This window comes from Chlorocebus sabaeus, chromosome 22 (genome assembly GCF_047675955.1).
Source record: "Chlorocebus sabaeus isolate Y175 chromosome 22, mChlSab1.0.hap1, whole genome shotgun sequence".
NCBI lineage: Eukaryota > Metazoa > Chordata > Mammalia > Primates > Cercopithecidae > Chlorocebus > Chlorocebus sabaeus.
In genome coordinates, this window is record NC_132925.1 from 38,196,618 (window position 1) to 38,210,778 (window position 14,161).

Genomic DNA, 14,161 nt, shown 5'->3' on the forward strand with positions numbered 1-14,161 from the left:
CTAGAACTCTACAGGGTATAATGTGAGTGATGGAGATATACAATCTCTATGACCCTATTGGTGGTATTGATACAGCTTGACAGGGAGAAATTGGTACCAAGAAAAGACAAAGGAGTGTCAGTGGCAAAGAATTCCTACCTCCTACTTCCTCCAGACACTCTAAGTCTGCCTTCTGCATTCTATTTCTTTCTCCCTCTGCACACAAAAGGTTCTGATCTCAGAAAAGAGATGGCCTATCAGTCATTTAAACTCAAATGAGTTTAAGAAGTTGCCTTTCTCGGAGTGCTATTACTAAGATTCTTAACTATCGGAGGTAGTCCAAGGAATTATGAGACGATAAGGGAGTGCTCCCGAAATTACAGCTTATTAACTCTTTGCTACTTGTGCTGCCTTTATATTGTTAATCTGTTGCTCAGATTCTTTTTTCCAGAAACAGCATTCTTTTGTTTTATTTTGTTTTGTTTTTGGAAGTCTTACCCCACATCAAATCTAAGGTTTCAGGGAATTACTAAAGAGAGTACACTTATAACTGATCACACGTGATCCATTCAAGGACGGGCATGTGACCCAAGCCAGGCCGATCAGAGTTCTCTCCTAGGATATTTCAACTCAGAACCCAGGTTAAAAGGTGGCTCTCTCTGGTGGGGAAGCTGCAAAAATGAGTCCTCTACGTGGAGCCATGTTCCCCACCACGTCAATGAAGCAGATCTGAAAGAATGAAGTACGAATGCAGTGAGAAATTGACAGAAGAGACGGGATTTGAGAGAGATTCTCAACAATATTGTGCCTCAGGCCCTGATGTACCCCTACTTTCTCAGAATGTGGGGATGCCCTTCAGTGTCCTAATAAAGTTCACTTTTTGCCCAGAATAATTCAAATAGTATTTTTGTCACTTGTAACCAAAATATGTCTAAAAAATACAGCCCTATAACTCAGGTTTCTCCAAGCCCCTGCCCCCTGCCAGATCTGTACTCTTGTTTTATGTTTTTAAGCTCCTTTTCCCTTTCCTTCACTAGGATTATCCCAAATCCTGTCAACTGAGGAAAAGTTAAATTCCCTGTCACTGTACAGCATGCATCAATCATACTCTCTACTTATGCCTACATGCTAATAGGGCTTCTGTGGTGTGAGCATCTTTGTAGTTTGACAGAAAACTCTTGATCTACAGACTTTGGGTATTATAAGAAGAACTTAGTATGCCCTCCTTTTCCAATCGCCCTCAGATATAAAGAGAACAAAATAGTAACTAGGCACATGATGGGTCACCAATCTCACCAAAGTGCAAGAAAGAAGTATTAATACTTCAAAGGCTTCAATAATCAAATTCTGTATCAGCCAACTATAGGAACCCCAATGTCCTAGAAAAGTCAATCCCACCACTTTGTTTTCTTCTCATTGCTTCTTGGTTGGTTATCATTTTGATAGACAATACATGCACATGTACTGGTTATAAAAGTGTTCATGGTGAAAAGTAAATTTCTCCCTATCCCTGCCTTTTCCTCTAGCCACCAATTGGCCTCCCAAATAGCACAGCTCTTTATCAGTTCCTTGAATGTGTTTCCAGAGACTTTCTGTGCATTCATAAATATATGTGTACATATAAAGTTTCATACAAATGCCAGTATTAAAATGCATACTATTTTGTTCTTTGCTTTTTTATGTAAAAACATGTCTGTTCTTACCACTTGGAATGACGCATATGTAATCTAAAGAACTAAATCTTCTGGTTACATCCACCTGGGAGCAATACATAAATAGCCACAGTTGAACAGGGAACAACACTTCCTGAGGTCTCTTTTAGACATGCTTCTTTGTTTTGCCTTCACACCAACAACAGTCGGTCTAAAGGAGGAAGCTCAAGGGGGCAAAAATATAATATTGAACTTTGTAGAAGGGTGAAATATCTAGCTGCTCACTAGATCCTAGGGGTGTGAGCCTTCATTCTTGAGAGTGTCCAGACAATTGAAGCAATGTATTTCTTTATGCAAGTTGTGAATTTCAATACCATGTGAAATAGAATAAGGTATGACTGCTGGGTTCCAAGTCATTTTACTAAACTAACAAAGGGACAACTAAATGATGGGTTATTGAAATACAAATTAGAGAGTTTATCCCTAAACTTTTGCGGTTGGCATAACAAGAGAATATCCTATTTTAATTATAACCAAAACCAGGACTAAATGGACCATTAATTTATACTTATATAATCATGTATCTGTAGGTTCTCTTTAAAGGAATATAACTTCCTGCAGCTCAAAAGACTCATGAGACAGTCTGAATGACCAATTTTAAGTGATTTTTATCCCCTCTTTGGAAAAGACAGTTTGAAATCTTTCTCTTCTACTGGGCAAATCATTCCATAAAGGAGGACAGCTGTGACATTTATCATCATTTAAATAGATTGGAGTTTCAAAGCATGCAGTGTCCTAGATCTAAGTCCATCATAAATTTTGCATAAGTTTCTTTGTCTGCTCTAAGGAAATAGTCTGACCCTGGGCCGTGCTGTACCTGTTCTTTCCTTTTAAATTCTTCCTCACTTGTGCCTTTCTCTCCCCTCATTTTAATAGTCATGGTTTTACTCTGATGGGCCTTACATGAACTATAGTATTTGAAGAGTCATCTTATAGCCATGGCCAAGAAAATATTCACAGCTACCTGATCTGTGCTGACCCTATGGAACTTCTTACCAAGTCAAACCCTGGAGAATATTATGTCCTTTAACCCTCTTTTTAAATTCGTTTTTCTCTTTGCATTTATCCTTCTATCCAGGCAAAACAATACCCTCCTGTTGCACTGGATTGACCAAGGTCCCTCTCTGTAGGATGTCAGGGAAGTCTGCATTCCCTCCCAGGGCAGTAACTACGGTCTAAAGACATCTGTCTACTTTCCTCCCTGCAAAATTTATTTGTTATATAACAAACTCAACAGAGGTTTTCCTCAACATGGCTCGGTTGGCATTTTGGATCACAGAAATATTGAAGTCATGGTGTGCAGATTACTCCTCTGAAGACAATAACCATGAGATTCACAGCTTCCGTCCTTCCCAGCAGTGTTCGAAAGTATAAGCAGCTCAGGTGCATAAATTATGTTTACAGCATTGAGTCAGGATCTCTGTGGTAACCACGTAGAGATTATATGCCTTAGGTGGATGGTGTCATGTTTCTAATTTATCTTGGCATTCATTTCAACACAAACCAGCCTCTCTATTTCATGATATTTGCTTCCCAGCAGTAGGCTCCTACTCAAGGACACTACACTTTGTGCTCAGTCAGGCTGTTTCCTTTAGATCCCTTTTGAACCAAAGAAATCATCAATCTCCCCTCTATGGGCCACCAGATCTCTTCTTTCTGTGCCATCTCAGATTTATTCCCAGGTTCCCAAATTCCATCATTAGCTGGTACTTCCCAGAATCTGCCCAGAGAAAATTTGAATAGATTTTTTTCTGTCCCGGAGACGCAGCCTCCTAAATGGCACTACTAAGCTCAGCCTCCAATCTCTGAGTTTGCCTAGCATCTCTATGATGAGCTCTCTCTCCTCTTGGTTCTTTCACTAAATGTCTCCTCCAATAGACTAGCTAAAGGTCCTCCCCTCTTAATTGGCTTCTCAGAGGCTCACTTTTCTTTAGGTAGCCCCAGGTTCTCTCTGACCCCCACTGTTCCTTCACAATAACCCAACTGGCATCAGTAGCCCACCTGGATACCACTTAACTGAGAACTGCCACAAGCATTAGCATGGCAAGGCACAAATTATCTTTACCCCTTTTCCTAGAATCCCTTTCCCTGGCAATAGGTATCATTTAAAATCCCACATTTACATTTCGTCTCAGCTAATCCAAGGCCAGGGGGAATCAAATGACTTAGGGAAATATTGATATTTGTTTACCTAAGTTATTCCAAAAGAAGTTTGCATAATCTTTTAAAATATCTGACGAGGCCAGGTATGGTGGCTCACACCTGTACTCCCAGCACTTTGGGAGGTTAAGGCAGGCAGATCACCTGAAGTCAGGAGTTCCAGAACAGCCTGACCAATATAGAGAAACCCTGTCTGCTAAAAATACAAAAGTAGCTGGGTGTGGTGGTATATGCCTGTAATCCCAGCTACTCAGGAGGCTGAGGCAGGAGAATGGCATGAATGCCGGGGGCAGAGGTTGTAGTGAGCTGAGATCACACCATTGCACTCCAGCCTGGGCAACAAAAGCGAAACTCTGTCTCAAAAAAACAAAAACAAAAAACAAACAAACAAAAAAACACTGTTGAATTAGTTAATAAAAAAATGTTAGTAACTCGAAACAGGCTGGAAAGAATTTTATATGCAGACAGACCTGGCTTTCAATCTTGGATTAGCTAAACTTGGTTTGGACTCTGTTTAAACTTGGGGAAGGTAGGAAAATTCTCGTCTTCAGATTCATCTACTAAATGAGCATGTGTATTATTTACCTCTCAGGAGTAATAGCAATAACACTGATAATGTATCCAGTAGATATTCAACAGATGTTATGTCCTATCTCTCATCTTCAGGGTATTTGTGTCATTTTAAGGGGTTACGGTGACTTCCTCAAAGAGTTTATGAAGGCTTCAGAAAGATGCTGTTTGAGGACAAACTTTGCAACAAGGCCTTGCCAAGTGTTTCTGACATTATATCATATAGATAACATTATTCTAGCGGCCGGGCGCGGTGGCTCAAGCCTGTAATCCCAGCACTTTGGGAGGCCGAGACGGGTGGATCACGAGGTCAGGAGATCGAGACCATCCTGGCTAACACGGTGAAACCCCGTCTCTACTAAAAAATACAAAGAAACTAGCCAGGCGAGGTGGCAGGCGCCTGTAGTCCCAGCTACTCGGGAGGCTGAGGCAGGAGAATGGTGTGAACCCAGGAGGCGGAGCTTGCAGTGACCCGAGATCCGGCCACTGCACTCCAGCCTGGGCGACAGAGCCAGACTCCATCTCAAAAAAAAAAAAAGAAAAAAAAGATAACATTATTCTAGCTAAGACATGAAGATAGCTATGCTATTAAGTACTTGACTGGCCACTCTTTCCCACTATCCCTGTTATTTCCTGTCATTGTTGGTCAATAAGTTTCAGCCATTTCGTTAACTGAAGTCAATGTTTCTGATTATATGATATTTGAATAAATATTTCAAAATGTAGAATTTGGGGCTGTCTGATTGATGACCATCCATTCAGCAATCAAGCTGTACTGCAAAATGTAGAGAAATCTACTACACTGATTACTTTAATATTCCTGTAGCAATCATTGTATTTCCCTGCCTAGGACCTATACCATCTCTTCTGGCAATAGATTTTGTTCTCTTCAGCATTAAAGTGAGTATGTGAACCAAGCTGAGCCAATAATATTAATGATGAGGTGCACAAAATTCTACCCCAAAATATGGCACCCTGGATATTGAGAAAACAGCAGAAGCAGAAAGGCCACTATCAATGTCCTCTCATCCTTCCTTCCTGAAACAGGCCATAAAACCCAGAAACGTCACTTTCTGACTTTCTCTCTCCCTTCTCCCCTGAACACTGTCTTGTGACAGGTGCCCACCCTGTACCTGAAGGAAAGTAAGGTCCTTATCTCTGAAGACACAGAGACACCAAGAAGAAACTGGAAAGGCCTTGCTATATCCCTGCCAATTTATTACCACTAGAGCTAATGCTTTTGTCCACTAATAAAAATTAACAGTTTTCTCTGTTTCTTTGGGTCTTCTTTTCTGAAGTTTCCCATGTAATGTACAACAAATAAATGTGTATGTTCTTCTCTTGTTCATCTACCTTTTATTACACCAGTCTTAGCCATGAGCATTACAGCTTCTGCAATAGGTAAGAAATTTTTTTCCCTATGTTGTCCAACTGTCTGACAACTGAGATTGGCCTGGGATAGATGCATAACCATGCAGATTTCTGCTTCAGGACATTTCTGGATTAAAGGAGCAGAAATCATATTTTTCCTCTCTGATGGCAGAATTGCTGGGCAATGAGTTCAGGGCTGCAAGTAGCCATGTTTCCCGTCACTTGTGGAAAAAAACCTTGTCTATATTAAGGAAAAATGAACTCAATGTGTGAGAAAAGCTGAGAAGTGACACAGAGGTAGAGACAGGGCCCTGACAACATCACAGGCCATGGATCCAATTGTCCTTGAGGCCTATGTCACCCTTTCTGTGATATGCTCTATGAGCAATAAATTCTCCTTCACCTTCAAGAGAATCTTGTTTTTTTTTTTTTTTTTTAATTTATTTATTATTATTAAACTTCAAGTTGTAGGGTACATGTGCACAACGTGCAGGTTTGCTACATATGTATACTTGTGCCATGTTGGTGTGCTGCACCCATCAACTCGTCATTTACATCAGGTATAACTCCCAGTGCAATCCCTCCCCCCTCCCCCCTCCCCATGATAGGCCCCGGTGTGTGATGTTCCCCTTCCCGAGTCCAAGTGATCTCATTGTTCAGTTCCCACATATCAGTGAGAACATGCGGTGTTTGGTTTTCTGTTCTTGTGATAGTTTGCTAAGAATGATGGTTTCCAGCTGCATCCATGTCCCTACAAAAGACACAAACTCATCCTTTTTTATGGCTGCATAGTATTCCATGGTGTATATGTGCCACATTTTCTTAATCCAATCTGTCACTGATGGACATTTGGGTTGATTCCAAGTCTTTGCTATTGTGAATAGTGCTGCAATAAACATACGTGTGCATGTGTCTTTATAGCAGCATAATTTATAATCCTTTGGGTATATACCCAGTAATGGGATGGCTGGGTCATATGGTACATCTAGTTCTAGATCCTTGAGGAATCGCCATACTGTTTTCCATAATGGTTGAACTAGTTTACAATCCCACCAACAGTGTAAAAGTGTTCCTATTTCTCCACATCCTCTCCAGCACCTGTTGTTTCCTGACTTTTGAATGATCGCCATTCTAACTGGTGTGAGATGGTATCTCATTGTGGTTTTGATTTGCATTTCTCTGATGGCCAGTGATGATGAGCATTTTTTCATGTGTCTGTTGGCTGTATGAATGTCTTCTTTTGAGAAATGTCTGTTCATATCCTTTGCCCACTTTTTGATGGGGTTGTTTGTTTTTTTCTTGTAAATTTGTTTGAGTTCTTTGTAGGTTCTGGATATTAGCCCTTTGTCAGATGAGTAGATTGCAAAAATTTTCTCCCATTCTGTAGGTTGCCTGCTCACTCTGATGGTAGTTTCTTTTGCTGTGCAGAAGCTCTTTAGTTTGATGAGATCCCATTTGTCAATTTTGGCTTTTGTTGCCGTTGCTTTTGGTGTTTTAGACATGAAGTCTTTGCCCATGCCTATGGGGAAAGGATTCCCTATTTAATAAATGGTGCTGGGAAAACTGGCTAGCCATAAGTAGAAAGCTGAAACTGGATCCTTTCCTTACTCCTTATACGAAAATTAATTCAAGATGGATTAGAGACTTAAATGTTAGACCTAATACCATAAAAATCCTAGAGGAAAACCTAGGTAGTACCATTCTTGTTGTTTTTAAGGAAAAAAGTTCCTTTTGGTAAAATTTTCATCTTCTTAGCTCAACTCTTTAGGAAAATTCACAAGCCTCACCAAAATAAATAGATTGCCCTATACCATGAGAATTCACTCATAACCTTGAGGAAGAGATGACTTTCATCTTTCCTATTAGTCTACTTTTCTATCCCCTCTCCTTTCTTCTGCTATCTTACTTCATTTATTTACTCCTTCTGACATCTCTTTCTTTTCTTTAGGGGCTTTCATTTTTATCCTCAAACAATCTTAGTTTCATTGAATCATGTTGATGCTTCAACATAACATGCCACCTGGTCAAGCCATGCTAGGCTTTGCTGCAATAACATCACCATCTCAGAGGAAACAACAAGGCTTCATTTAGTGCTCATATTAAGTGTACCACAGGGCAGGTAACTCTCCAGAACAAATATCTCTATGTGGTAACTCAAAATCCCATCTAATGCATACATCCTCCACGGCTAGGGGAGGATGTATGCATTAGATGTATAATTGTACCCTTTATATTCTTTACACAACCATACTATAATTGTACATCTAATGCATACATCCTCCATGGCTAGCACAAGAGGGGAATAGAAGGATGGAGATTTGCACACAAGCTCTGTCCAACACTGATACCTGTCACATTTGCAGAAATTTTACTGACAAAAGCACCTCCATGGTCAAGGATTCCCTCTGGGGAAAAAGAAGAGAATTGGATATAGGTGAGGTTTGGAGGTTTTTACCACACTTCTCTCTTCTTTGTTTTACCACTAGAATTCTTAAGCAACTAGGCCATAATCAATGTTAACTTTAACCACTCAATTCTTAACTCCTTGCAAATTTGCTTGACTAGACTGCAGGTTGGTTGTAGCTCTGCTGAAAGCTGGGGCCCTGGCCTTGTGTCTTTTTCTCTGGGATCTAAGCTAAAGAAGCAGCTCCCACATTTCTGTTTAGATATTTCATTCCTCACTTTTGCTCTCGTGCCTTTAATTAGCCAAATTATATCTTGCGTCCAAACTCAAAATCTCTGAGGGTGGGAAGCATACTCCTCCCACAGGAGGCCCATGAAGTCACATGGCAATTGTTGAGGACTCTCCTAGGAGGAAACCGATTTGAATAATAGTGGGCAATAATGTTGTCTGCCCCAGAACTCTGCTGGCACTCCTCTCTTGACCCTTTATTGTTCTGCCAACCTTCTCTTATTTAGGGCCCATCCTTTTAAATTGTCTCAACCATAATATCCACGAAAACAACATATAATTTACATCTCTGATACTATTTGTTTCTCTCAAGATTTCATTTAAAATATTAAATAATTTGCTGGAAATCTAAATTGTCTAAATTGCAATTCTCATCACCATCCCACAGACATACCTTAAATATATTTCCTCAGGTAAACACTTTTCCATCATATCAGGGCTCAGTACATAATATCCTGAAGTATGGCGCCTTAACATACTGAGTACTATGAACTGAAGACGATTGGAGGGTCTCAGAAGCAAGGTCATTCTGCCCTTCTCCTGCCCTTCTGTCTCCTGGCCTCTCCTCCAAAGGGAAACACAGAAACCAGAAATCCTCTTTCCCAAGGCAGGTCATAGAAACTGCAATTCTACTCCCCCAAAGAAAGCCACAAAACCTGGAGGTCACTCTATCTCCCCTGAAAGTGGGTCATAAGACCTTCATTCCAGAAAGTTCCTACCCCATACCCAGGGAAAAGGAATGCCACACAGAAAGGCCAAAAGAAATCTAAACAAACAGGCTTTGCTAAGTTCACCCCAGTTTTATTATCACTAGATAATAGCTTTCATCAGACAAAACACAGTTTTTCCTGGGTTTTTGGGTCTTCATTTCTGAAGGCTCCCATGTCATACAAAACTTTGTAAAATGAATTTGTTATGTTTTTCACTTGCTAGCCTGTTTTTTGTTATGGGAATATCAGGCATGACCCTTGCGATGGGTGAAGAACCTTTTTGCCCCTACAATAAATTCTCATTTCTGTCTGATGTAGCATTATTTTCCTGAGCCATTCCTTGCCATATAACCTCAGTGTCACTCTTAAATCTTACTTCTTTATCTCTCCCTGCATCTTGTGAATCCTCAAGTGTTATCCAATATTTCTTACTAATGTTTTGTCCTTCCCTGTTACCTAGATCTACTAGATGACCCAGGTACTTATCACTTAGATTATTCCAGTATTCTTCCTATTTAGATAACTTATAACCCAAAAATTTCACTCCTAAGTATATACCCTTAAGAATTCTCACACACATGCCAAAAAAAAAAAAAAAAAAGACAAGAATTTCCACTTAAGCATTGATTGGAAGAGCCAAAAACAGGAAAACATATGTGTGTGCATCAACGAGAGAACTGATAATGCATTCTGGTATATGTATAGAGTGAAATAGTATACAACATTAAAAAATGAATAAACTAAATATCTATATATTAACTTGGATGATTCTCACAATGAAATATGAGCTAAGACCAGATGCAGTGGCTCAAGCCTTTAATTCCAGCATTTGGGGAGGCCAAGGTGGGCAGATCACCTGAGGTCAGGAGTTTGAGACCAGCCTGGCCAACATGGCAAAACCTCACCTCTACTTAAAATACAAAAATTAGCTGCACATGATGGCAGGCACCTGTAATTCCAGCAACTTGGGAGGTTGAGGCAGGAGAATCACTTGAAACCAGGAGGTAGAGGCTGTACTGAGCTAAGTTCACACCAGTGCCACTGCACTCCAGCCTAGGCAACAAAGCAAGGCTCCATCCCAATTTAAAAAAAAAAAAATAGTTAAAACAGCAACATTGATCCCGTTACAAGATGGCTGAATAGGCATTGATCCTGTTACAAGATGGCTGAATAGGCATTGATCCCATTACAAGATGGTTGAATAGGGACAGCTGTGGTCTGCCACTCCCAGTGTGATTGACTCAGAAGATGGGTGATTTCTGCATTTCCAACTGAGGTACCTGTTTCATCTCATTGAGACTGGTTGGACAGTGGGTGCAGCCCACAGAGGGTGAGCCGAAGCAGGGCGGGGTGTTGCCTCAGCCGGGAAGCACAAGGGGTTGGAGGATTTCCCTTTCATAGCCAACGGAAGCCAAGACAGATTGTACTTGGAAAATCAGGACACTTCCGCCCAAATACTGCACTTTTCCCACAGTCTTAGCAACTGGCAGACCAGAAGATTTTCTCCCATGCCTGGCTCTGTGGGTTCAATGCCCACAGAGCCTTGCTCACTGCTAGCACAGCAGTCTGAGATTGACCTGCAAGGCCGCAACCTGGCAGGAGGAGAGACATCCACCACTGCTGAGGCTTGAGTAGGTAAACTAAGTGGCCAGGAAGCTTGAACTGGGCAGAGCCCACTGCAGCTCAGCAAGACCTACTGCCTCTATAGACTACACTTCTGTGGGCAGGGCCTAGCTGAACGAAAGGCAGCAGAAACTTCTGCAGACTTAAATGTCCCTGCCTGACAGCTCTAAAGAGAGCAGTGGTTCTCCCGGCATGGTGTTTGACCTCTGAGAACAGAGAGACTGCCTCCTCAAGTTGGTCCATGATCCCCATGTAGCCTAACTGGGAGACACCTCCCAGAGGGGGCCAACAGATACCTCATATAGGCGGCTGCCCCTCTGGGATGAAGCTTCCAGAGGAAAGACCAGGCAGCAATATTTCCTGTTCTGCAACATTTGATGTTCTGCAGCCTCCGCTGGTGATACCCAGGCAAACAGGGTCTGTAATGGACCTCCAGCAAACTCCAACAGACCTGCAGCTGAGGGTCCCGACTGTTAGAAGGAAAACTAACAAACATAAAGGAATAGCATCAACATCAACAAAGAGGACATCCACACCAAAACCCCATCTGTAGGTCACCAACATCAAAGACCAAAGGTAGATAAAACCACAAAGATGGGGAGAAACCAGAGCAGAAAAGTTGTAAATTCTAAAAGCCAGAGCACTTCGTCTCCTCCAAAGAATTGCAGCTCCTCACCAGCAATGGAACAAAGCTGAATGGAGAATGACTTTGATGAGTTGACAGAAGTAGGCTTCAGAAGGTCGATAATAACAAACTTCTTCAAGCTAAAGGAGCATGTTCTAACCTATCACAAGGAAGCTAAAACCCTTGAAAAAAGGTTAGATGAATGGCTAGCTAGAATAAACAGTGTAGAGAAGACCTTAAATGGCCTGATGGAGCTGAAAACCATGGCACGAGAACTTTGTGATGCATGCACAAGCTTCAGTAGCCGATTCGATCATGTGGAAGAAGGGTATCAGTGATCGAAGATCATATTAATGAAATAAAGTAAGAAGACAAGTTTAGAGAAAAAAGAGTAAAAGAAATGAACAAAGCCTCCAAGAAATATGGAACCACATGAGAAAGCCAAAACTACATTTGATTGGTGTACCTGAAAGTGACGGGGAGAATGGAACCAAGTTGGAAAACACTCTTCAGGATATTATACAGGAGAACTTCCCCAACCTAGCAAGGCATGCCAACATTCAAATTCAGGAAATACAGAGAACACCACAAAGATACTTCTTGAGAAGAGCTACCCGAAGACACATAATTGTCAGATTCATCAAGGTTGAAATGAAGGAAAAAATGTTAAGGGCAGCCAGAGAGAAAGGTCAGGCTACCCACAAAGGGAAGCCCATCAGACTAACAGCGGATCTCTTTGGAGAAACCCCACAAGCCAGAAGAGAGTGGGGGCCAATATTCAACAATCTTAAAGAAAATAATTTTCAACCCAGAATCTCATATCCAGCCAAACTAAGCTTTGTAAGTGAAGGAGAAATAAAATCCTTTACAGACAAGCAAAAGCTGAGAGATTTTCTCACCACCAGGCCTGCCTTACAAAACTCCTGAAGGAAGCACTAAACATGGAAAGGAACAAGCAGTACCAGCCACTGCAAAAACATGCCAAATTGCAAATGCCAATTGCTATGAAAAAAACTGCATCAATTAATGGGCAAAATAACCAGCTAACATCATAATGACAGGATCAAATTCACACATAACAATATTAACTTTAAATGCAAATGGGCTAAATGCCTCAATTAAAAAACACAGACTGACAGATTGGATAGAGTCAAGACCCATCAGTGCGCTGTATTCAGGAAACCCATCTTACGTGCAGAGACACACATAGTCTCAAAATAAGTGATAGAGGAATATTTACCAAGCAAACGGGAAGGAAAAAAAAGTAGGGATTGCAATCCTAGTCTCTGATAACGCACACTTTAAAACAACCAAGATCAAAAAAGACAAAGAAGGGCATTATATAATGGTAAAGGGATCAATGAAAAAAGAAAAACTAACTATCCTAAATATATATGCAGCCAATACAGGAGCACCCAGATTCATAAAGCAAGGTGTTAGAGAACTACAAAGAGAATTAGACTCCCACATATTAATAATGGGAGACTTTAACACCCCACTGTAAATATTAGACAGATCAACGAGACAGAAGGTTAACAAGGATATCCAGGACTTGAACTCAACTCTGCACCAAGCAGACTTAATAGACATCTACAGAACTCTCCACCCGAAATCATCAGAATATATATTCTTCTCAGCACCACATTGCACTTATTCTAAAATTGACTATGTAATTGGAAGTAAAGCACTCCTCAGCAAATGTAAAACAAGAGAAATCACAACAAACTGTCTCTTAGACCACAGTGCAATCAAATTCGAACTCAGGACTCATAAACTCACTCAAAACTGCACAACTACATGGAAACTGAACAACCTGCTCCTGAATGACTACTGGGTAAATAAAGACATGAAGGCAGAAATAAAGATATCCTTTGAGATCTAAAATTGACACTCTAACATCGCAATTAAAAGAACTAGAGAAGCAAGAGCAAACACATTCGAAAGCTAGCAGAAGGCAAGAAATAACTAAGATCAGAGCAGAACTGAAGGAGATAGAGACACAAAAAACCCTCCAAAAAATCAATGAATCCAGGAGTTGGTTTTTTGAAAAGATCAACAAAATTGACAGACCACTAGCAAGACTAATAAAGAAGAAAAAGAGAAGAATCAAATCGACGCAATTAAAAATGATAAAGGGGATATCACCACCGACCCCACAGAAATACAAACTACCATCACAGAATACTATAAACACCTCTACGCAAATAAACTGGAAAATCTAGAAGAAATGGATAATTTCCTGGACACTTACACTCTCCCAAGACTAAACCAGGAAGAAGTTGAATCCCTGAATAGACCAATAGCAGGCTCTGAAATTGAGGCAATAATTAATAGCCTACCAACAAAAAAAGTCCAGGACCAGATGGATTCACAGCTGAATTCTACCAGAGGTACAAGGAGGAGTTGGTACCATTCCTTCTGAAGCTATTCCAATCAATAGAAAAAGAGGGATTACATCCTAACTCATTTTATGAGGCCAACATCATCCTGATACCAAAGCCTGGCAGAGACACAACAAAAAAAGAGAATTTTAGACCAATATCCCTGATGAACATCGATGCAAAAATCCTCAATAAAATACTGGCAAACCGGATTCAGCAACACATCAAAAAGCTTATCCACCATGATCAAGTGGGCTTCATCCCTGGGATGCAAGGCTGGTTCAACATTTGCAAATCAATAAACATAATCCAGCATATAAACAGAACCAAAGACAAGA

The 14,161-nt window shown here is 40.7% G+C and overlaps 1 long non-coding RNA gene across 1 annotated transcript in view; it reads right to left on the minus strand.

The window, feature by feature from the left end:
• Window positions 1-279: 279 nt before the first annotated feature.
• Window positions 280-14,161, minus strand: part of LOC119625841 (uncharacterized) — a 159,234-nt gene continuing 145,352 nt past the window's right edge. The window contains exon 3 of the long non-coding RNA XR_012090494.1: window positions 280-708. This is a non-coding gene — a long non-coding RNA (uncharacterized lncRNA). The remainder of the gene's footprint in view (window positions 709-14,161) is intronic.